Source organism: Pseudophryne corroboree, chromosome 9 (genome assembly GCF_028390025.1).
Source record: "Pseudophryne corroboree isolate aPseCor3 chromosome 9, aPseCor3.hap2, whole genome shotgun sequence".
In the NCBI taxonomy this organism is placed as follows: domain Eukaryota; kingdom Metazoa; phylum Chordata; class Amphibia; order Anura; family Myobatrachidae; genus Pseudophryne; species Pseudophryne corroboree.
Window position 1 is genome coordinate 58,934,902 of NC_086452.1, and position 23,220 is coordinate 58,958,121.

At 48.6% G+C, this 23,220-nt stretch overlaps 1 protein-coding gene across 6 annotated transcripts in view; it reads left to right on the forward strand.

Annotated features, from left to right (window-relative positions):
- Positions 1 to 718: 718 nt before the first annotated feature.
- Positions 719 to 23,220, forward strand: part of GPBP1L1 (GC-rich promoter binding protein 1 like 1) — a 62,961-nt gene continuing 40,459 nt past the window's right edge. For 3 of the 6 annotated variants that reach the window (XM_063939393.1, XM_063939391.1, XM_063939392.1), the window contains exon 1: positions 719 to 917. The gene's annotated coding sequence lies outside the window, so the exon portion shown is untranslated. The remainder of the gene's footprint in view (positions 918 to 23,220) is intronic. The other 3 variants (XM_063939389.1, XM_063939388.1, XM_063939390.1) reach the window with 1 other exon arrangement.

The window sequence follows — 23,220 nt, forward strand, 5'->3', positions numbered from 1 at the left end:
AATACCTCGTAAACCACTGGCAAGAGATCACTAGTTTACTGGTGTTTTGCTATGCAGAGCAACTCTCTGGCCCGCCTACCAACGTTGTCCCCTTCGGGAGGGCAGGACAGAGCCCTGAGATTGGAACGGTTGGGAGGCATATGCTTTCACCCTATTGCGCACTGTAACCGTATATTAATGTAAATGTCTGGTGCTTATGGTGCACGCGGCACTACTATTGAATAAACTCGGTTCCCTTTCTGTCACACAACGTGTACTACTACGTCCATGACCATGCAGCACGTCGTGGCGGTGTAAATAGTAATTTATGACATCCAATTATAAAGTATTTTCAAGACGGCGGAACTGCGCTATGTGCGTTGCAAATGGTGACACGGATCTGCATTTTTATTTTCATTTTCTAATTTCTTACTGACATGTAATTTTTATTTTTTTTACTGACACAACACTTAACAGCCAGCAGACATGATGAGCGGTAAAGAGCCTATGACTGCCAGGGTAAGTGCTGGAGAGGCTGTGGTGGCTGCCTGAGGTACACAACTAGGCTAGCAACCTTAATTTCTTACAGTTTGGCGCCACAAATAAAAATAAACAGACAGCCACAAGATGGAGGACGCGGCGCTCTGGCGCCAACCATAACATGGAGTGGAGGGACGCTCGGCTCAGGGCCGCGCTGAGCAGTCACGTGCCCTGCCCCGCCGCTGCCGGCAGAGGGCGCTGTGCGCGGAGACAGCATGAGAGAGGCGGGTCCCCGGACGCTCTGGACTCGGCGGCCGTCTCTATGGTCAGGCTCCGGGGGACGCCATTTTGGTGCGCGCTTTGTTATGGTTTGTGCAGAGCAGGAAGCGGGTAACGGCTTGAGGGGAGAGCAGCTGTTCCCGGTGTGACAGAGGGCCCGAGCGTCAGAGCAGTGACAGGTCAGTGCACGGACTGACAGGGGGTGGGCAGCGCTGGCCGGTGCCTACGGGGGGCTGGCTGGGGGGCAGTCACGTGGTATTGGCTGGGATACTGCCCCCTCCGGTCCGTCACCCCTGGCCTGTGGCCCTGCCATGGTGTGAGGCTGCTTATTATAGACAGCTGGGTTATGTTCTCTATATCCTGGGGTGTGACGTCACTGCCCCTATGCTCTCTGCCAGGCCTGGGTCTCTGATATACCCACATATGGGGCAGTGGGAGCACTAGAGACCCCTTACATGGTACTCATGGTTATACATAGACGCCCTCACCTCCAGGGCAGTGGGTGCAGGCTACACCTCTACCCCTGCTTAGGAGATAGCAAGCACAGTATACAGGGGTGCAGGTTACAGCTCCTCAGCATTGGAGGTAACAGGTACAATAGATGGGGGTGGGTTACACAGTTCTAGAGCCAGCAGGTACAATATAGGAGGGCAGCTTACACACCCACCTTTATAGAGTAAAGGTGCAGTTACATTGGGTGGGTTACACCCCCCACCAGTTCTGGAGACAGCAAGCGCAATATACAAGGGTGCAGGTTATTATAACCTCCCAGCCCCATCTGAGGTCAGGTACAATAGGTAGGGGTGGGTTACACACCCCCAGCTCTGGAGGTAACAGGTATATTATAGGGGGGGCAGGTTACAAACCCCCCAGTTTTGGTCAGAACAACAGGTGTAACATATGAGATCCTGCAGCTCCAGATGCTGCTCGCACAAGACAAGGGTTTCTCATCAGTAAGAGATCCCCAGCTCTGTAGACGGGGTCATGGGAGTAGGTTTAGAGGCTCCTAGTTCTGGAGGTGGAGACACCACGCATCTGGAGACAATAGGTACGATAGACAGGGGTAGGTTAGAGACCCCCAGCTGTGGAGACAGCAGCCAGAAATCAAGGGGACCGACTCCCTCCTATCCAGCTGTGGAGTCCGCTGACACAATAAATTCTGGTGTCCTATATGTGTACTTCCTGATATCACCAGTGACACATTGTATCACACAATCTATTACATTTTCAGACCTGGACTTTAGCGTGGCTGCAGGGTCTTAGGGAAGTGGTTGTGTTACATGATCCCATGTGCTATGTGTCCTCTGTCTGAGTACTTGTGGATTTTGGGGAACTACTCCAGCCAAAACCCCTCCCCTTTCTGTGTTTGTGCTAGTAGTGTTTTCACCGCCCGTCCATGCATCTCATTGTTTCACTTTTACCTTCTGTTTCTCTGTTGAGCTGTTTGTTATAGATGACTTGCCATAAGTGCCGTGTTTGCAGCAGGCACACTTATAGTCAAATGTGTTGTTTACTTACTCGCAACTTTGTTCCGTCCACCTCCAAACTTTTTACTGTTATTCATTGTTTATCTGTATGGTGTCTGGCAGCTGCTACAAATAGCTCTCACTTCATATGGAGATGTGTTGGCATCTATAACACTTGGTACCCTGTAGAGAGGCCACCCATGCCCTTTATAGTACCACGGCACCAGCTACTGTTGCCATGTCCCCCAAAAAACTCAGCTACCGCTGTGCGCCAGAGTAGTGAATGCAAAAGGACCTGCTGGTAATTGTAGTCCAGCAAGCCTTGTTTTGGCTGAAAAAACAGTTTTGAATAAAAATGGGTACCAGCCGATGACAGTGGCTCATATGTTTGCAAAATATAGGTAACAAAAAACATTGGTTGCAGTTATATATTAATAATTTTAATTACTTTGTTTTTTGTACATAAATGGGACAACCTCTTTAAATTATATTACTTCAGTTTCACAGTCTTCATAAGCTTTTTGAAAATGACATCAGTCTTGTACAAATAATGGGAAAGGCACAAAGTATTCAGCCGTTTAGTGTTTTCTTTGTTAGTATTTTGTTGTTGTATAAATGATTGTGTTTAATGCAGTTTGTGGTAACGTTATGTACCAGTAACTTTTTAGCGTAGTTAAGTATACACCCACTTGCACTTGTGTATCTGGGATTTGATGGCTAAAACACGTGAGGAGAGTTTTCATGCTGTTATGTGAGGTACAGTTAGGAATTATGGCCCAAATGTATTAAGCCTTAACAAGAGAAATCTGAGACGCATAAGGAGAAAGTACCAGCCAATCAGCTCCCAACTGTCATGCCACAGACTGTGTTTGAAAAATACCAGTTAAGAGCTGATTGGTCATTTATCACTCTTTATCTCTCTCAACTTTATCTCTTGTTAAGGCTTAATACATTTGGGCCAATATACATTAGCGTCTATTCATATCATGAATGTATCTCCAATGGGTGTAGTAGGGTTTGCCGGCGGCCGGGCTCCCGACGACCACCATACGGCGCCGGCATACCGACAGCTGGGCGAGCGCAAATGAGCCCCTTGCGGGCTCGCGCTCGCCACACTGTGGGCACAGTGGCGCGCTACGCTATTTATTCTCCCTCCAAGGGGGTCGTGGACCCCCAAGAGGAAGAAAATCTGTTGGTATGCCGGCGGTCGGGATTCCGGCGCCGGTATGCTGGTCGTCGGGAGCCTGGCCGCCGGCAAACAGAAGACCACCCATCTCCAATATACTGTAGCTCACTGTACAATGGCCATGCTGTATATCTTGATAATTATACAGAACATGCAATAGAGCAGTTGTATGATTAGTGTTGAGTGGTCATTCGGTCAGAAAAGTGTTGCATACAACCAGCCTCCTTCATACAGGAATTCTTATGTTGGATACACTCCTTTTATACATAGTCGAGTCACGTTATTATCACCACCTCCTACATCTGACGTTGGCAGTGCGTAGCCCATGAAGTACGTCACGTATCGTGCGCTGGCTTGGTGGGTATATAAGGTGTGCGATAGGCCGTCTGCACACACATTACTCGTTGCTGTCCTGGGTAAAAGAGGCGATTTATCCGATTTGCAGAAAGGATGACGATCGGCTTCCAGGCCAAGGGTGGCAGTATTTCTGACACAGCGCAGTTTGTGAACTGTTCACGTTCTGCTGTGGTGAAGGTGTACCGTGATTGGACAAATGGCAGCATTGCGAATAACTGACGTTGGAACTGCAGAGCAGCTCGTGCTATTGATGTAAGAGATGAATGGCGGCTACGAAGGTGCGTGAGGGCCGACTGACACTACGGTAGAGCAGCTCACTGTCTATATGAACCTGGAGCCTACCAGACGTGTGTCTAAAATGACAGTTCAGCGTACCCTGCCGCGAATGGGACTCCAAAGCGGTTACTCTGGCTATTAGCTGGTGATCATAATAATGTGACTTGACCGCGTAGACTAGATATATCTGATAGAGGCCTCTGGATGTAATTTGTATGTTTAAAATAAGTCTGAGGTTGACACTTCCTTTTAAAATGTTTATTCAAGTTTATGCTCTACTATATTACTGTGCCTTGTATCTTGTACTTTTTAAATTTGGGGTTAAAATGAGAAAATAGCAATACTCTAAAGGCAGTTATTAAAAGCATCAGTGAATAGTAAGAGGTTTCTTGATTACTGAAGTATATCGATAGTTTACACAATTTTTACATTTTACTGTCCCTTTGGCCAAAGTGAAGGTAATGCCTGTATGCCATTCAAAGACCTATTATAGCCTGCAAGTTTTGTCAATTTAATGGCTGTAACTCGCAGACCATTGCCTTACTTCTAGATGTTAAGTTATATTTCTCTATCGTCCTAGTGGATGCTGGGGTTCCTGAAAGGACCATGGGGAATAGCGGCTCCGCAGGAGACAGGGCACAAAAAGTAAAGCTTTTCCAGATCAGGTGGTGTGCACTGGCTCCTCCCCCTATGACCCTCCTCCAGACTCCAGTTAGATTTTTGTGCCCGGCCGAGAAGGGTGCAATCTAGGTGGCTCTCCTAAAGAGCTGCTTAGAAAAAGTTTAGCTAGGTTTTTTATTTTACAGTGATTCCTGCTGGCAACAGGATCACTGCAGCGAGGGACTGAGGGGAGAAGGAGTCAACTCACCTGCGTGCAGGATGGATTGGCTTCTTGGCTACTGGACATCAAGCTCCAGAGGGACGATCACAGGTACAGCCTGGATGGTCACCGGAGCCGCGCCGCCGGCCCCCTTGCAGATGCTGAAGTCAGAAGAGGTCCAGAATCGGCGGCTGAAGACTCCTGCAGTCTTCTAAAGGTAGCGCACAGCACTGCAGCTGTGCGCCATTTTCCTCTCAGCACACTTCACACGGCAGTCACTGAGGGTGCAGGGCGCTGGGAGGGGGGGCGCCCTGGGAGGCAAATGTAACCTATATAAAGGCTAAAAATACCTCACATATAGCCCCCAGAGGCTATATGGAGATATTTAACCCCTGCCTGATTTCTCTAAATAGCGGGAGACGAGCCCGCCAGAAAAGGGGCGGGGCCTATCTCCTCAGCACACGGCGCCATTTCCTCTCACAGCTCCGCTGGTCAGGACGGCTCCCAAGTCTCTCCCCTGCACTGCACTACAGAAACAGGGTAAAACAGAGAGGGGGGGCAAATTTATGGCGATATTTTGATATAACAAAGCAGCTATAAGGGAGCACTTATTATAAGGCTACCCCTGATATATATATAGCGCTTTTGGTGTGTGCTGGCAAACTCTCCCTCTGTCTCCCCAAAGGGCTAGTGGGTCCTGTCTTCGTTAGGAGCATTCCCTGTGTGTCTGCTGTGTGTCGGTACGTGTGTGTCGACATGTATGAGGACGATATTGGCGTGGAGGCGGAGCAATTGCCAAATATGAGGATGTCACCCCCTAGGGAGTCGACACCGGAATGGATGCCTTTATTTATGGAACTACGGGATAGTGTCAACACGCTAAAGCAGTCGTTTGACGACATGAGACGGCCGGACAATCAATTAGTGCCTGTCCAGGCGACTCAAACACCGTCAGGGGCTGTGAAACGCCCTTTGCCTCAGTCGGTCGACACAGACCCAGACACAGGCACTGACTCCAGTGGTGACGGTGACGAATCAACCGTATTTTCCAGTAGGGCCACACGTTATATGATTTTGGCAATGAAGGAGGCGTTACATTTAGCTGATACTACAGGTACCACTAAACAGGGTATTATGTGGGGTGTGAAAAAACTACCTATAGTTTTTCCTGAATCAGAAGAATTAAATGACGTGTGTAATGAAGCGTGGGTTGCCCCTGATAAAAAGCTGATAATTTCAAAGAAATTATTGGCATTATACCCTTTCCCGCCAGAGGTTAGGGAGCGCTGGGAAACACCTCCTAGGGTGGACAAGGCGCTAACACGCTTATCTAAACAAGTGGCGTTACCCTCTCCTGAGACGGCCGCACTTAAAGATCCATCAGATAGGAGGATGGAAAATATCCAAAAAAGTATATACACACATGCAGGTGTTATACTACGACCAGCTATAGCGACTGCCTGGATGTGCAGTGCTGGGGTAGTTTGGTCAGAGTCCCTGATTGAAAATATTGATACCCTGGACAGGGACAATATTTTACTGTCGTTAGAACAAATAAAGGATGCATTTCTTTATATGCGTGATGCACAGAGGGATATCTGCACACTGGCATCACGGGTAAGTGCTATGTCCATTTCGGCCAGAAGAGCTTTATGGACGCGACAGTGGACAGGCGATGCGGATTCAAAACGGCATATGGAAGTTTTGCAGTATAAAGGGGAGGAGTTATTTGGAGTCGGTCTATCAGATTTGGTGGCCACGGCTACAGCCGGGAAATCCACCTTTCTACCTCAAGTCACTCCCCAACAGAAAAAGGCACCGACCTTTCAACCGCAGCCCTTTCGTTCCTTTAAAAATAAGAGAGCAAAGGGCTATTCATATCTGCCACGAGGCAGAGGTCGAGGGAAGAGACAGCAACAGGCAGCTCCTTCCCAGGAACAGAAGCCCTCCCCGGCTTCTACAAAAGCCTCAGCATGACGCTGGGGCTTCTCAAGCGGACTCGGGGACGGTGGGGGGTCGTCTCAAAAATTACAGCGCGCAGTGGGCTCACTCGCAGGTAGATCCCTGGATCCTGCAGATAATATCTCAAGGGTACAGGTTGGAATTAGAGACAGATCCACCTCGCCGTTTCCTGAAGTCTGCTTTACCAACGTCCCCCTCCGAAAGGGAGACGGTTTTGGAAGCCATTCACAAGCTGTACTCTCAGCAGGTGATAGTCAAGGTACCTCTTCTACAACAAGGGAAGGGGTATTATTCCACTCTTTTTGTGGTACCGAAGCCGGATGGCTCGGTAAGGCCTATTCTAAATCTGAAGTCCTTGAACCTGTACATAAAGAAGTTCAAGTTCAAGATGGAGTCACTCAGAGCAGTGATAGCGAACCTGGAAGAGGGGGACTTTATGGTATCCTTGGACATCAAGGATGCGTATCTCCACGTTCCAATTTACCCCTCACACCAGGGGTACCTCAGGTTCGTTGTACAAAACTGTCACTATCAGTTTCAGACGCTGCCGTTCGGATTGTCCACGGCACCTCGGGTCTTTACAAAGGTAATGGCCGAGATGATGATTCTTCTTCGAAGAAAAGGCATATTAATTATCCCATACTTGGACGATCTCCTAATAAGGGCAAGGTCCAGAGAACAGCTAGAGATGGGATTAGCACTGTCTCAAGAAGTGCTAAAACAGCACGGGTGGATTCTGAATATTCCAAAATCCCAGTTAATGCCGACAACTCGTCTGCTGTTCCTAGGGATGATTCTGGACACGGTTCAGAAAAAGGTTTTTCTCCCGGAGGAAAAAGCCAAGGAGTTATCCGAGCTTGTCAGGAACCTCCTAAAACCAGGAAAGGTGTCTGTACATCAATGCACAAGAGTCCTGGGAAAAATGGTGGCTTCTTACGAAGCAATTCCATTCGGCAGATTCCACGCAAGAATTTTCCAAAGGGATCTGTTGGACAAATGGTCAGGGTCGCATCTTCAGATGCACCTACGGATAACCCTGTCTCCAAGGACAAGGGTGTCTCTTCTGTGGTGGTTGCAGAGTCCTCATCTATTGGAGGGCCGCAGATTCGGCATACAGGATTGGATCCTGGTGACCACGGACGCCAGCCTGAGAGGCTGGGGAGCAGTCACACAAGGAAGAAACTTCCAGGGAGTATGGACGAGCCTGGAAACGTCTCTTCACATAAACATTCTGGAACTAAGAGCAATATACAATGCTCTAAGCCAGGCAGAACCTCTGCTTCAAGGAAAACCGGTGTTGATCCAGTCGGACAACATCACGGCAGTCGCCCATGTGAACAGACAGGGCGGCACAAGAAGCAGGAGTGCAATGGCAGAAGCTGCAAGGATTCTTCGCTGGGCAGAGAATCATGTGATAGCACTGTCAGCAGTGTTCATCCCGGGAGTGGACAACTGGGAAGCAGACTTCCTCAGCAGACACGATCTTCACCCGGGAGAGTGGGGACTTCATCCAGAAGTCTTCCACATGCTGGTAACCCGTTGGGAAAGACCAATGGTGGACATGATGGCGTCTCGCCTCAACAAAAAACTGGACAGGTATTGCGCCAGGTCAAGAGATCCGCAGGCAATAGCTGTGGACGCGCTGGTAACGCCTTGGGTGTACCAGTCGGTGTATGTGTTTCCTCCTCTGCCTCTCATACCAAAAGTATTGAGAATTATACGGCAAAGAGGCGTAAGAACGATACTAGTGGTTCCGGATTGGCCAAGAAGGACTTGGTACCCGGAACTTCAAGAGATGATCACGGAAGATCCGTGGCCTCTACCTCTAAGGAGGGACTTGCTTCAGCAGGGTCCCTGTCTGTTTCAAGACTTACCGCGGCTGCGTTTGACGGCATGGCGGTTGAACGCCGGATCCTAAAGGAAAAAGGCATGCCGGAAGAAGTCATTCCTACTTTGATTAAAGCAAGGAAGGAAGTAACCATGCAACATTATCACCGAATTTGGCGAAAATATGTTGCGTGGTGCGAAGATCGGAGTGCTCCGACGGAGGAATTTCAACTGGGTCGATTCCTACATTTCCTGCAATCAGGATTGTCTATGGGTCTCAAATTGGGATCTATTAAGGTTCAAATTTCGGCCCTGTCGATTTTCTTTCAAAAAGAACTGGCTTCAGTCCCTGAAGTCCAGACCTTTGTTAAGGGAGTGCTGCATATACAGCCTCCTGTGGTGCCTCCAGTGGCACCGTGGGATCTCAATGTGGTTTTGGACTTTCTAAAATCTCATTGGTTTGAACCACTAAAAAAGGTGGATTTGAAATATCTCACATGGAAAGTGACCATGCTTCTAGCCCTGGCTTCGGCCAGGAGAGTGTCAGAACTGGCAGCTTTATCTTACAAAAGCCCATATCTGATTTTCCATTCGGACAGGGCAGAACTGCGGACTCGTCCGCATTTTCTCCCTAAGGTGGTGTCAGCATTTCATCTGAACCAGCCTATTGTAGTGCCTGCAGCTACAAGTGACTTGGAGGACTCCAAGTTACTGGACGTTGTCAGAGCATTAAAAATATATATTGCAAGGACAGCTGGAGTCAGAAAATCTGACTCGTTGTTTATATTGTATGCACCCAACAAGATGGGTGCTCCTGCGTCTAAGCAGACGATTGCTCGTTGGATCTGTAGCACAATCCAACTTGCACATTCTGTGGCAGGCCTGCCACAGCCTAAATCTGTAAAGGCCCACTCCACAAGGAAGGTGGGCTCATCTTGGGCGGCTGCCCGAGGGGTCTCGGCATTACAACTCTGCCGAGCAGCTACGTGGTCAGGGGAGAACACGTTTGTAAAATTTTACAAATTTGATACTCTGGCTAAGGAGGACCTGGAGTTCTCTCATTCGGTGCTGCAGAGTCATCCGCACTCTCCCGCCCGTTTGGGAGCTTTGGTATAATCCCCATGGTCCTTTCAGGAACCCCAGCATCCACTAGGACGATAGAGAAAATAAGATTTTACTTACCGATAAATCTATTTCTCGGAGTCCGTAGTGGATGCTGGGCGCCCATCCCAAGTGCGGATTATCTGCAATAATTGTACATAGTTATTGTTAACTAATTCGGGTTATTGTTGAAGGAAGCCATCTTTCAGAGGCTCCGCTGTTATCATACTGTTAACTGGGTTTAGATCACAAGTTGTACGGTGTGATTGGTGTGGCTGGTATGAGTCTTACCCGGGATTCAAAATCCTCCCTTATTGTGTACGCTCGTCCGGGCACAGTACCTAACTGGAGTCTGGAGGAGGGTCATAGGGGGAGGAGCCAGTGCACACCACCTGATCTGGAAAAGCTTTACTTTTTGTGCCCTGTCTCCTGCGGAGCCGCTATTCCCCATGGTCCTTTCAGGAACCCCAGCATCCACTACGGACTCCGAGAAATAGATTTATCGGTAAGTAAAATCTTATTTTTCAAATCATGCCTATTAACTTACCAGGACAGACCTTTATATATTTGATAACAAACTGCATGCTAAAGGGGTAATTCAATTGTTGTGCGTCTTGTAGCCGTCATCTAAAGAGGTCGAGTGCTATTCAGTTATTTTGGACGACCAGCCCACAGGCTGCACTTTTTTGTGAATTTCTGTTTGTGCCCACCTGAGGTTTGAGCCGAAATCCATATAAAGTAGTGAGTCGGGGCTGGTTGTGCAAAACAGTCGAATAGCACAGGCCTAACATGGCTAATCCTGTGCATTGGTGGTGGTGGGGGGGGGGGCATTTAATTGATCGTACAAAACAATTGAATAGCTCTGGGGCTCTTTAGATGGGAGCTACATGAATGCCCCTCACGCTAACTGTCCATCTTAGGCTTCTAGTGGCTCGCTCCTGGGTTACCTCCAATTCAAAGTTCCTGAGATTTTTACTGTATACATTAGTAATATTTCTTTCCACCCTGTTTAATGCAGCTTTTGGTTGTGATCTAGTGACTGTTGCTGCCAGATGGAATAATTAGAATATGCACGCAATACAGATTTTATGTATGCGACTTTAGGTTTACCGAGCGTCGGTTATCAGAATGTATTGTGGATTTATGGTAATGTGTGTTTTGCTGTGTAGTGTATTACTGTCAGATTAGAGTGCAGGAAAGCCACAAGATCTACATGTTTGTAATATACACTGCTCAAAAAAATAAAGGGAACACTAAAATAACACATCCTAGATCTGAATGAATGAAATATTCTTATAAAATACTTTGTTCTTAACATAGTTGAATGTGCTGACAACAAAATCACACACACATTATCAATGGAAATCAAATTTATTAACCCATGGAGGTCTGGATTTGGAGTCGCACTCAAAATGAAAGTGGAAAAACACACTACAGGCTGATCCAACTTTGATGTAATGTCCTTAAAACAAGTCAAAATGAGGCTCAGTAGTGTATGTGGCCTCCACGTGCCTGTATGACCTCCCTACAACGCCTGGGCATGCTCCTGATGAGGTGGCGGATGGTCTCCTGAGGGATCTCCTCCCAGACCTGGACTAAAGCATCCGCTAACTCCTGGACAGTCTGTGGTGCAACGTGGCATTGGTGGATGGAGCGAGACATGATGTCCCAGATGTGCTCAATTGGATTCAGGTCTGGGGAACGGGCGGGCCAGTCCATAGCATCAATGCCTTCGTCTTGCAGGAACTGCTGACACACTCCAGCCACATGAGGTCTAGCATTGTCTTGCATTAGGAGGAACCCAGGGCCAACCGCACCAGCATATGGTCTCACAAGGGGTCTGAGGATCTCATCTCGGTACCTAATGGCAGCCAGGCTACCTCTGCCGAGCACATGGAGGGCTGTGCGGCCCCCCAAAGAAATGCCACTCCACACCATTACTGACCCACTGCCAAACCGGTCATGCTGGAGGATGTTGCAGGCAGCAGAATGTTCTCCTTGGCGTCTCCAGACTCTGTCACGTGCTCAGTGAGAACCTGCTTTCATCTGTGAAGAGCACAGGGCGCCAGTGGCGAATTTGCCAATCTTGGTGTTCTCTGGCAAATGCCAAACGTCCTGCACGGTGTTGGGCTGTAAGCACAACCCCCACCTGTGGACGTCTGGCCCTCATACCACCCTCATGGAGTCTGTTTCTGATCGTTTGAGTAGACACATGCACATTTGTGGCTTGCTGGAGGTCATTTTGCAGGGCTCTGGCAGTGCTCCTCCTGTTCCTCCTTGCACAGAGGCGGAGGTAGCGGTCCTGCTGCTGGGTTGTTGCCCTCCTACGGCCTCCTCCACGTCTCTTGATGTACTGGCCTGTCTCCTGGTAGCGCCTCCATGTTCTGAACACTACGCTGACAGACACAGCAAACCTTCTGCCACAGCTTGCATTGATGTGCCATCCTGGATGAGCTGCACTACCTGAGCCACTTGTGTGCGTTGTAGACTCCGTCTCATGCTACCACTAGAGTGAAAGCACCGCCAGCTTTCAAAAGTGACCAAAACATCAGCCAGAAAGCATAGGAGCTGAGAATTGGGCTGTGGTCACCACCTGCAGAACAACTCCTTTATTGGGGTGGTGTCTTGCTAATTGCCTATAATTTCCACCTGTTGTCTGTTCCATTTGCACAACAGCATGTGAAATTGTCAATCAGTCTTGCTTCCTAAGTGGACAGTTTGATTTCACAGAAGTGTGATTGACTTGGAGTTACATTGGGGTCGATTCAATTTGGCAACAGTTTAATAGCACCGGGAGTTTGCTCCCGACGCTATTCAATACAGCGACGACTGACCCTCAATTGTCGGGAATTCTTCTCTCATCCCCGGGGGATAAGAGAAGAAACCCGACAAAAGTGCTGGCTGATTCTGTCGGGAATCAGCATCGCCGCTGGTAGTTAAGTCGGAGAATGCCCGTTCTCCCGACAAAACTACCTGTTAAGTCGGCGAGAACGGGCCATCGCCGACTTAACTGGAGCTGAATTGAATAGCGTCAGGAGCTAATTCCCGGCGCTATTCAACTGTTGCCGAATCGACCCCATTGTGTTAAGTGTTCCCTTTATTTTTTTGAGCAGTGTATTTTTATTTCTTTTTTTCCTGTTTAGTTCATTTTAAAGGAAACTTTCGAAAACTCAACCTGGATCTTAAAATGTCATTAATTCATAGTGGTATCTGTGTGGGTAAAATAATGCACATGAATGCTGGTGCAACAGTCTTCAAAATATCTTTACATTTTGTTAGTTATTTAAAAGGTGACCTAAAACTCCACAGTGACTGACAGTCAGTGCAAGCAATACAAAGTACAAATTGTACACACACATGTGAGGCTGATGGAGAATGTGCAGAGAGGATCCTGCTGGTACGATTCCTATTCCTGTGTGTTATTTAAAGTCAGCCTCCTAATCTGTATTCCAGGCTCCGGCATGGCACAAGCTGATAGGGCTCCTTATCTGCAACAGTTTAGTGAGCAGAAGTAAAACATTTTTTTTTTTCTCTTTTATGACTGTATCATGTTTGTATTCTGTAAGCAGCGAGCTCCATAAATAAACATGGCCTATATTTGTATATGTGTTTTGTATAAAGGGTATACATACACGTGTGTGTGTGTGTGTGTGTGTGTGTGTGTGTGTGTGTGTGTGGGGTGAATAGCAGGTGAGTCTCCTGCCCTGCTGGGTTATGTGCCAGACTTTCACCTAATGTACAGTGTTTAATCCACTCACCTTTTATGTCCAGTACAATTTCTGAGCCACCGTTTTCCATTAATTTTTTTTTATTTATTTTTTCAATTTACCAAAGACCAATAAAGCAGATAATGTTATCTATGGTGAAAGAAATAGCTAAGCTTACAGGGTTTTTTGTTTTGTTTTTTAAATTCTGTATTTTTGTTTGTCTTGGGGAGAGGTGCGTGGAGTTGGTCGGTCTTTAAAAAACGGCTTTCTTTTGTTGTTTCCTCTAAATTGTATCCATTTTAAGGTCATGAAATATTTTGTCATTGTGCAATCATGTTAATCAATACTAAATGGAAAATATTTAATCAGGAACTTCAGTCCATGCCCTTAAGGTACATACACACTTGCTGAGAAAATGAATGCCGTCGCTCATTTTCACCCTTCCTGACCGACGTCGTTCATTTTCTCGGCAAGTGTTTATGCCGACGAGCGATGCGAGGCCCCGCGGGTCATTGATGACCCTTGCTGTCTGCCTTGCGTGCAGCTCAATTTGGACTGTCGTCCAAGAGCTGCCTGTACGGACAAGCCGCTGCATGACGTCACTGAGCATTATGGTCGTTGTCTCGCTCAGTGTGTACGCACTGCCGCCGACCGCACCGGCCCGAGAGGGGAAACACTAGGCACGTCACCTAGTGTGTACCCACCTTTACTGTCTAAACCATGCCCATTCATCCACTTTGGAGCACTGCTACCTTAGGGTGTTAGAGGATGCTGTGGTACTGATGTCAATCTAGTTTGTCTTCTGTCCTCTACAACCCTCAACCACTCAGATCAGTGCACGCTTTGGCGCCCATTTGTTTGAGTTGCTGGAGCAGTAATACCTCACTCCCTGAGGTTTGAGGTGTTACCTGTGGCCGGGTGACACCTCAACTACACTGTACACATCGGGGGAGGGGGCGTTTGGGCACATCTGAGATGGTGGAAACTGCCTGCATAAAGGCAATGGCAAACATCATTTCAAGGTGTTCTGAGTATCCAAGGGATGTAAATGTACAAATCCCTCACTCCCATCATCAATTGACTCTTGCAGGAGCCATCCTCAGTGAGAGAAGGTCGGTTTCCTGGAGGCTGTAACTGAGGACCTTACAAGGTGTAGTGGCTTAAGTTTGAGGAGTTTGTGTTTAATGTTTTGACACACTGAATTGCAGAATCCGTTGCAGTCTGAGATTCATGGTGTTACCTTTTTAAATAAAAAAGGAGAATGTTGTCTATTTTTGGACCATTTCCGTCATCTCAAATCCTAAAGATCAGAAATTCTTCATGGGGGACGTTAGATGGGTGAGAGGTAGGGTTGCCACCTCTCCCTGATTTCCTGGATTCTCCAGGATTTAGTGGCAACCCTCCAGGAGGCTTTTCTCTTCACCAGGATTCCTGGATACTCCAGGAATAAGGGGACCCTGGGAGCACCAGCAGTGCTTCTTGGCAGCCGAGGAACTCTGTGAACTACAGTGACTGTCTCGTGAGATGATAACATCAAATCTTGCGAGACTGTATTCAGCCCAGACTGTGCTGAAGTTACAGTGACGCTGCCATCAGCAGCTCTTTCTCAGCGTTTCCCTGGGTTGCGCCTGCTGACCGCAGACTGAGCTGAAGCTGCCGTGACGCTGACATCGGCAGTTCTTCCTCAGTGTTTCACCGGGCTGCGGTTGTGAAGTAACGCCGGCCCAGCTCATGTGAGAAGCGCAACGAGAGCTGACAGGCATGTCACATATATATTTATAATATTATTAGTGTTTCTTCTAGAATTAATATGGGGCAGGGCTCCTGACTCCGGGGGCATATTGGCGCGCGCGGCCATGTAAATTAGGGTGTGTGGCCATGCTAACGACATTTCTCTAACGTCCTAGTGGATGCTGGGACTCCGTCAGGACCATGGGGAATAGCGGGCTCCGCAGGAGACAGGGCACATCTAAAAAAGCTTTTAGGTCACATGGTGCGTACTGGCTCCTCCCCCTATGACCCTCCTCCAAGCCTCAGTTAGGTTTTTGTGCCCGTCCGAGAGGGTGCAATCTAGGTGGCTCTCCTAAAGAGCTGTTTAGAAAAGTTTTTTTTTAGGTTTCAATCTCAGTGATTCCTGCTGGCAACAGGATCACTGCATCGAGGGACTTAGGGGAGAGATTTCCAACTCACCTGCGTGCAGGATGGATTGGAGTCTTAGGCTACTGGACACTTAGCTCCAGAGGGAGTCGGAACACAGGTCAGCCTGGGGTTCGTCCCGGAGCCGCGCCGCCGATCCCCCTTACAGACGCTGAAGAGACGGCAGAACGGAGGTCCGGAAAGCAGGCGGCAGAAGACTCCTCAGTCTTCTTGAAGGTAGCGCACAGCACGGCAGCTGTGCGCCATTGTTGTCACACGGCTCACTGACTCAGTCACGGAGGGTGCAGGGCGCTGCTGGGGGCGCCCTGGGCAGCAATATAATTACCTTTAGTGGCAAAATAAATGCATCACATATAGCCATTAAGGCTATATGTATGTATTTTAACCCAGGCCAGTTTCTTAAAAACCGGGGAAAAGCCCGCCGAAAAAGGGGCGGAGCTTATTCTCCTCAGCACTCAGCGCCATTTTCCTGCTCAGCTCCGCTGGTGAGGAAGGCTCCCAGGTCTCTCCCCTGCACTGCACTACAGAAACAGGGTAACAAAGAGAAGGGGGGCATAAATTGGCGATATTTATATATTAAGAGCGCATATATAGTAAACAACACCTTCTAGGGTTGTTTATATACATTTATAGCGCTTTTGGTGTGTGCTGGCAAACTCTCCCTCTGTCTCCCCAAAGGGCTAGGGGGTCCTGTCTTCGATTAGAGCATTCCCTGTGTGGCTGCTGTGTGTCGGTACGTGTGTGTCGACATGTATGAGGACGATGTTGGTGTGGAGGCAGAGCAATTGCCGATGATGGTAATGTCACCCCCTAGGGAGTCGACACCGGAATGGATGGCTTTAGTTATGGAATTACGTGATAATGTCAGCACATTACAAAAGTCAGTTGACGAAATAAGACGCCCGGCAAACCAGTTAGTACCGGTTCAGGCGTCTCAGACACCGTCAGGGGCTGTAAAACGTCCTTTACCTCAGTCAGTCGACACGGGTACCGACACAGATGAATCTAGTGTCGACGGTGAAGAAACAAACGTATTTTCCAATAGGGCCACACGTTATATGATCACGGCAATGAAGGAGGCTTTGCAGATCTCTGATACTGCTGGTACCTCAAAAAGGGGTATTATGTGGGGGGTGAAAAAACTACCTGTATTTTTTCCAGAATCAGAGGAATTGAATGACGTGTGTGATGAAGCGTGGGTTAACCCCGATAGAAAACTGCTAATTTCCAAGAAGTTATTGGCATTATACCCTTTCCCACCAGAGGTTAGGGCGCGCTGGGAAACACCCCCTAGGGTGGATAAGGCGCTCACACGTTTATCAAAGCAAGTGGCGTTGCCGTCTCCTGATACGGCCGCCCTCAAGGATCCAGCAGATAGGAGGCTGGAAACTACACTGAAGAGTATATACACACATACTGGTGTTATACTGCGACCGGCAATAGCCTCAGCCTGGATGTGCAGTGCTGGGGTAGTGTGGTTGGATTCTCTGACTGAAAATATTGATACCCTGGATAGGGACAGTATTTTATTGACTCTAGAGCAATTAAAGGATGCTTTCCTTTATATGCGAGATGCTCAGAGGGATGTTTGTACTCTAGCATCAAGAGTAAGCGCGATGTCCATATCTGCCAGAAGAAGTTTATGGACGCGACAGTGGTCAGGTGATGCGGATTCCAAGAGGCATATGGAAGTATTGCCATATAAAGGAGAGGAATTGTTTGGGGTCGGTCTTTCGGACCTGGTGGCCACGGCAACTGCCGGCAAATCCACTTTTTTACCTCAGACCCCCTCCCAACAGAAAAAGACACCGTCTTTTCAGCCGCAGTCCTTTCGCTCCTATAAAAAGCGACCAAAAGGACAGTCTTATCTGCCGCGAGGCAGAGGAAAGGGTAAGAAAGGGCAGCAAGCAGCCCCTGCCCAGGAACAGAAGCCCGCCCCGGCTTCTACAAAGCCATCAGCATGACGCTGGGGCTTTACAAGCGGACTCAGGAACGGTGGGGGGTCGACTCAAGATTTTCAGCAATCAATGGGTTCACTCACAAGTGGACCCGTGGGTCCTGCAGATAGTATCTCAGGGTTACATGCTGGAGTTCGAAAGGTCTCCCTCTCGCCGGTTCCTAAAGTCTGCTTTACCGACGTCTCCCTCAGAAAGGACGTCGGTTTTGGAAGCCATTCACAAGCTGTATTCTCAGCAGGTGATAGTCAAGGTACCCCTCCTACAACAGGGAAAGGGGTATTATTCCACACTATTTGTGGTACCGGACGGTTCGGTAAGGCCTATTCTAAATCTGAAATCCTTGAACCTGTACATAAAGAAATTCAAGTTCAAGATGGAGTCACTCAGAGCAGTGATAGCGAATCTGGAAGAAGGAGACTTCATGGTGTCCTTGGACATAAAAGATGCTTATCTACATGTCCCGATTTACCCCTCACACCAAGGGTATCTCAGGTTCGTGATACAAGACTGTCATTATCAGTTTCAAACGCTGCCGTTTGGGTTGTCCACGGCCCCTCGGGTCTTTACCAAGGTAATGACCGAAATGATGGTTCTTCTACGAAGAAAAGGCGTATTAATTATCCCTTACTTGGACGATCTCCTGATAAGGGCAAAGTCCAGAGAACAGCTGGAAGTCGGTGTAGCGCTAACACAAGTAGTGCTTCAGCAACACGGGTGGATTCTAAATCTTCCAAAATCTCAATTGACCCCGACAACACATCTGCTGTTCCTGGGCATGATTCTGGACACGGTTCAGAAAAAGGTATTTCTCCCGGAAGAGAAAGCAAGGGAGTTATCCGAACTTGTCAAGAACCTCCTAAAACCAGGAACTGTGTCAGTACATCAATGCACAAGAGTCCTGGGAAAGATGGTGGCTTCGTACGAAGCGATTCCATTCGGCAGATTCCATGCACGAACATTTCAGTGGGATCTGCTGGACAAATGGTCCGGATCGCATCTGCACATGCATCAGCGGATAACACTGTCACCGAGAACAAGGTTGTCTCTCCTGTGGTGGTTGCAGACTGCCCATCTGTTAGTGGGCCGCAGATTCGGCATACAGGACTGGGTCCTGGTGACTACGGATGCCAGCCTACGAGGTTGGGGAGCAGTCACAAAGGGAAGAAACTTCCAGGGCGTGTGGTCAAACCTGGAGACGTCTCTTCACATAAATATACTGGAGCTAAGAGCGATCTACAATGCTCTAAGCCTGGCAAAATCGCTGCTTCAGGGTCAGCCGGTGTTGATCCAGTCCGACAACATCACGGCAGTCGCCCACGTAAACCGACAAGGCGGCACGAGAAGCAGGAGTGCAATGGCAGAAGCTGCAAGGATTCTGCGCTGGGCGGAGAATCATGTCGTAGCACTGTCAGCAGTGTTCATCCCGGGAGTGGACAACTGGGAAGCAGATTTCCTCAGCAGACACGACCTTCACCCGGGAGAGTGGGGACTTCATCCAGAAGTTTTCCACATGATTGTGAACCGTTGGGAAAAACCAAAGGTGGACATGATGGCGTCTCGCCTCAACAAAAAATTGGACAGGTATTGCGCCAGGTCAAGAGACCCACAGGCAATAGCTGTGGACGCTCTGGTAACACCGTGGGTGTACCAGTCAGTGTATGTGTTCCCTCCTCTGCCTCTCATACCAAAGGTACTGAGAATTATACGGAAAAGAGGAGTAAGAACAATACTGGTAGCTCCGGACTGGCCAAGAAGAACTTGGTATCCGGAACTTCAAGAGATGCTCACGGAGGATCCGTGGCCTCTACGTCTAAGAAGGGATCTGCTTCAGCAGGGACCTTGTATGTTCCAAGACTTACCGCGGCTGCGTTTGACGGCATGGCGGTTGAACGCCGGATTCTAAAAGAGAAGGGCATTCCTGAGGAAGTTATTCCTACTTTAATTAAAGCCAGGAAAGAAGTGACCGCACAACATTATCACCGCATTTGGAGAAAATATGTTGCGTGGTGTGAGGCCAAGAAGGCTCCAACGGAAGAATTTCAATTGGGTCGATTCTTACATTTCCTGCAAGCAGGATTGTCTATGGGCCTCAAATTGGGGTCCATTAAAGTTCAAATTTCGGCCTTATCAATTTTCTTCCAGAAGGAATTGGCGTCAGTGCCTGAAGTACAAACTTTTGTCAAAGGTGTACTACATATACAACCCCCAATAGTGCCTCCAGTGGCACCGTGGGATTTGAACGTGGTTCTAAATTTTCTCAAATCTCATTGGTTTGAGCCTTTAAAATCGGTAGATTTAAAATACCTTACATGGAAGGTAACCATGCTGTTGGCCCTGGCTTCAGCCAGGAGAGTTTCGGAGTTGGCAGCTTTGTCATACAAAAGCCCATATCTGATATTCCATTCGGACAGGGCAGAATTGAGGACACGTCCTCAATTTCTCCCTAAGGTGGTTTTCGGCATTTCACTTGAACCAGCCTATTGTGGTGCCTGCGGCTACTAGCGACTTGGAGGACTCCAAGTTACTGGACGTTGTCAGAGCATTAAAAATATATATTTCAAGGACAGCTGGAGTCAGAAAATCTGACTCGTTGTTTACATTGTATGCACCCAACAAGTTGGGTGCTCCTGCGTCTAAACAGACGATTGCACGTTGGATATGTAGTACAATCCAACTTGCACATTCTGTGGCAGGCCTGCCACAGCCTAAATCTGTAAAGGCCCATTCCACAAGGAAAGTGGGCTCATCCTGGGCGGCTGCCCGAGGAGTCTCGGCATTACAACTTTGCCGAGCAGCTACGTGGTCAGGGGAGAACACGTTTGTAAAATTTTACAAATTTGATACTCTGGCTAAAGAGGACCTGGAGTTCTCTCATTCGGTGCTGCAGAGTCATCCGCGCACTCCCGCCCGTTTGGGAGCTTTGGTATAATCCCCATGGTCCTGACGGAGTCCCAGCATCCACTAGGACGTTAGAGAAAATAAGAATTTACTTACCGATAATTCTATTTCTCATAGTCCGTAGTGGATGCTGGGCGCCCATCCCAAGTGCGGATTGTCTGCAATGCTTGTACATAGTTATTGTTACAAAAATCGGGTTATTACTGTTGTTGTGAGCCATCTGTTCAGAGGCTACTTCGTTTGTGTTATCATACTGTTAACTGGGTTCAGATCACAAGTTGTACGGTGTGATTGGTGTGGCTGGTATGAGTCTTACCCGGGATTCAAGATCCTTCCTTATTGTGTACGCTCGTCCGGGCACAGTACCTAACTGAGGCTTGGAGGAGGGTCATAGGGGGAGGAGCCAGTACGCACCATGTGACCTAAAAGCTTTTTTAGATGTGCCCTGTCTCCTGCGGAGCCCGCTATTCCCCATGGTCCTGACGGAGTCCCAGCATCCACTACGGACTATGAGAAATAGAATTATCGGTAAGTAAATTCTTATTTTTAGTGGGCGGTGCGGCCCACAGCCGTTGCTATAGGGGGCGTCTGTGTCCGGCGACGTCACTGTCGGGGCCGTGTGTGCTGGGCTTCCCCCACGCACGGCATCTTTACACGCTGGGAGGGCAGGAAGCGGGCGGCTGTTCTAGCAGGGTGCCGCGGAAGGGGCAGGGCGGATTTTGCCTTTAAAAAAATTGGGCAGGGCGCGGCGTCTTGCTAGAACAGCCTAGCGTGAACACTAATAATGAGCATGCATGAAACAGAGGCTCAAGTTATATATAGATATATGTATATTTCTGCTGCGGGGTACACTGGGCTCCACAGGGAAAAACATTGGGGTGTAGAGTAGGATCTTGATCCGAAGCACCAACAGGCTCAAAGCTTTGACTGTTCCCAGAATGCCTAGCCCCGCCACCTCTATAACCCCACCTCTGTGCACAGGAGCTCAGTTTTGTAGTTGTATGCCTGCTTACTGCATGGCACCAACAGGGGGGCTGCTCGAGCAGCCCTAGGAAAAAGCTTTTTGAAGAAAAATGAAGACTTCAAGGGCTGCAGCAGAGACACTGTGTGTGTTAGATGTCAGTCAGACATCTCCTGCTGCAGCTCCATCACCTCCCCCAGCGGCGCTGTACACTCCCGCACCCTGGTTGCCGGGTACCTACAGCGGAGGCTCCGGTTTTCTTCTTGTTAGACACACACACGACCATTGCTCTCCTGGATCGTGTGGCCTCACTCAGGGAGGAGGTAAGTTGGTCCCCCCGGTGGGACCTGCTGTAAATCGCGATCGCGCACGTCCGGTGGGAGGTGGGCCTTGCGCGCCGTCGTGGACACTGTGGCAGTCCAGAGACCCCACTAGATTACCAGGGCATGGGCACAGGTCGGTTTTCTCTCATAAAACCGGTTATTTAAGCCCCCAGGGGATTAGGCTTTGACCTGTAGCCCCTCCCCCAGCCCAAGTGTGCCATTTAAAGTAAATGTTCCCGCCCTGGAGCTGCATATCTCTCCCTCACTCCCTGTCAGCGTTTGGGCGCCATTATAGCAAGCAGAGCTGATCCTGGGACAGTTTGGGCAAGTGCTCCTTTGTAAAGCCGCCTGCCTGTCAGCACTGTGCATTTTACAGGACACTTAAGTCTTCTACATGTCTTGTTAGTTAAGAGAGAGTGCATTTAGTCAGGGTTATTTAGTACAAGTACCCTGTGATATACAGCCAGTCTTTACTGTGCATTGTTATATCTATTAAGTGTATAGCTATACTTAGTACTACTCTGTATTGCTAGTCCAGTGCAGTTTTATTGCATGTCATAATTTCTGCATTGTACAAACTGACTGTGTGTGTGTGCATATAGCTGCTGTGTGACCTCCATTTCGTGTATCTCACTCATACCGCTTTCAGATCGCAAATGCCGGATCCCACCTGGGAAGAGAAACGTGTCTAGCATTTGCTCTGCTTTGCTGGCTTTCCGTCCCGGCAATATACCGGGTCGGTTGCCATAGCAGCGGGGAGGGGGCGCAGCAGCAGCAGGGAGGGGGGGTGAGGTCACCCGCGGTCAGCGGCTGACCACGGGTAACCCCACCGCTGACCGCAAAGTTCCCACCATTGAAACTAATGGAGGGAGCTGTGCGATGCGCTGTCTGCCAGCTCAGACGCGCATACAGCCAATCAGGAGAGTGCCACGAAGTGGCGCTTCCTGATTGGCTGAAGGGACATTTCTGTGACAGCAGTCACCGGGGGTCTCTGCATTCGAGAAAGGGGTCCCATGTGTAAACTCTGGTCCGGGTGTTCGTTTTTTTTTTTTTTTTTGCCAAGTACGTGGATTATAATAAAAGACACTGGATCAGGTGAGTATAATTTTATTCACGGGTACCCCGGATTCTAAACTGACGAGGGGGTCGTGGCCAGTGTCGGCGTGTCAACATAGGTAAGTATGTGTGTGTGTTGGCAGGTGTGAAATTAAGTATTTTACTTTCACTGTGTGTGTCTCCTGTTTTTATTTGGGTATTTTTTTTCCAGTAGAACTACAGGTACCAGCAGGCCCGTTTTTCTCCCGCATGCTGGTACTTGTGGTTCTCCAAGTACCAGCTTGCGGGGGAGGCTTGCTGGGACTTGTAGTAGTAGTAGTAGTAGTAGTAGTAGTAGTAGTAGTAGTAGTACTACTGGAAAAACCAATTTCTCTAACGTCCTAAGTGGATGCTGGGGACTCCGTAAGGACCATGGGGAATAGCGGCT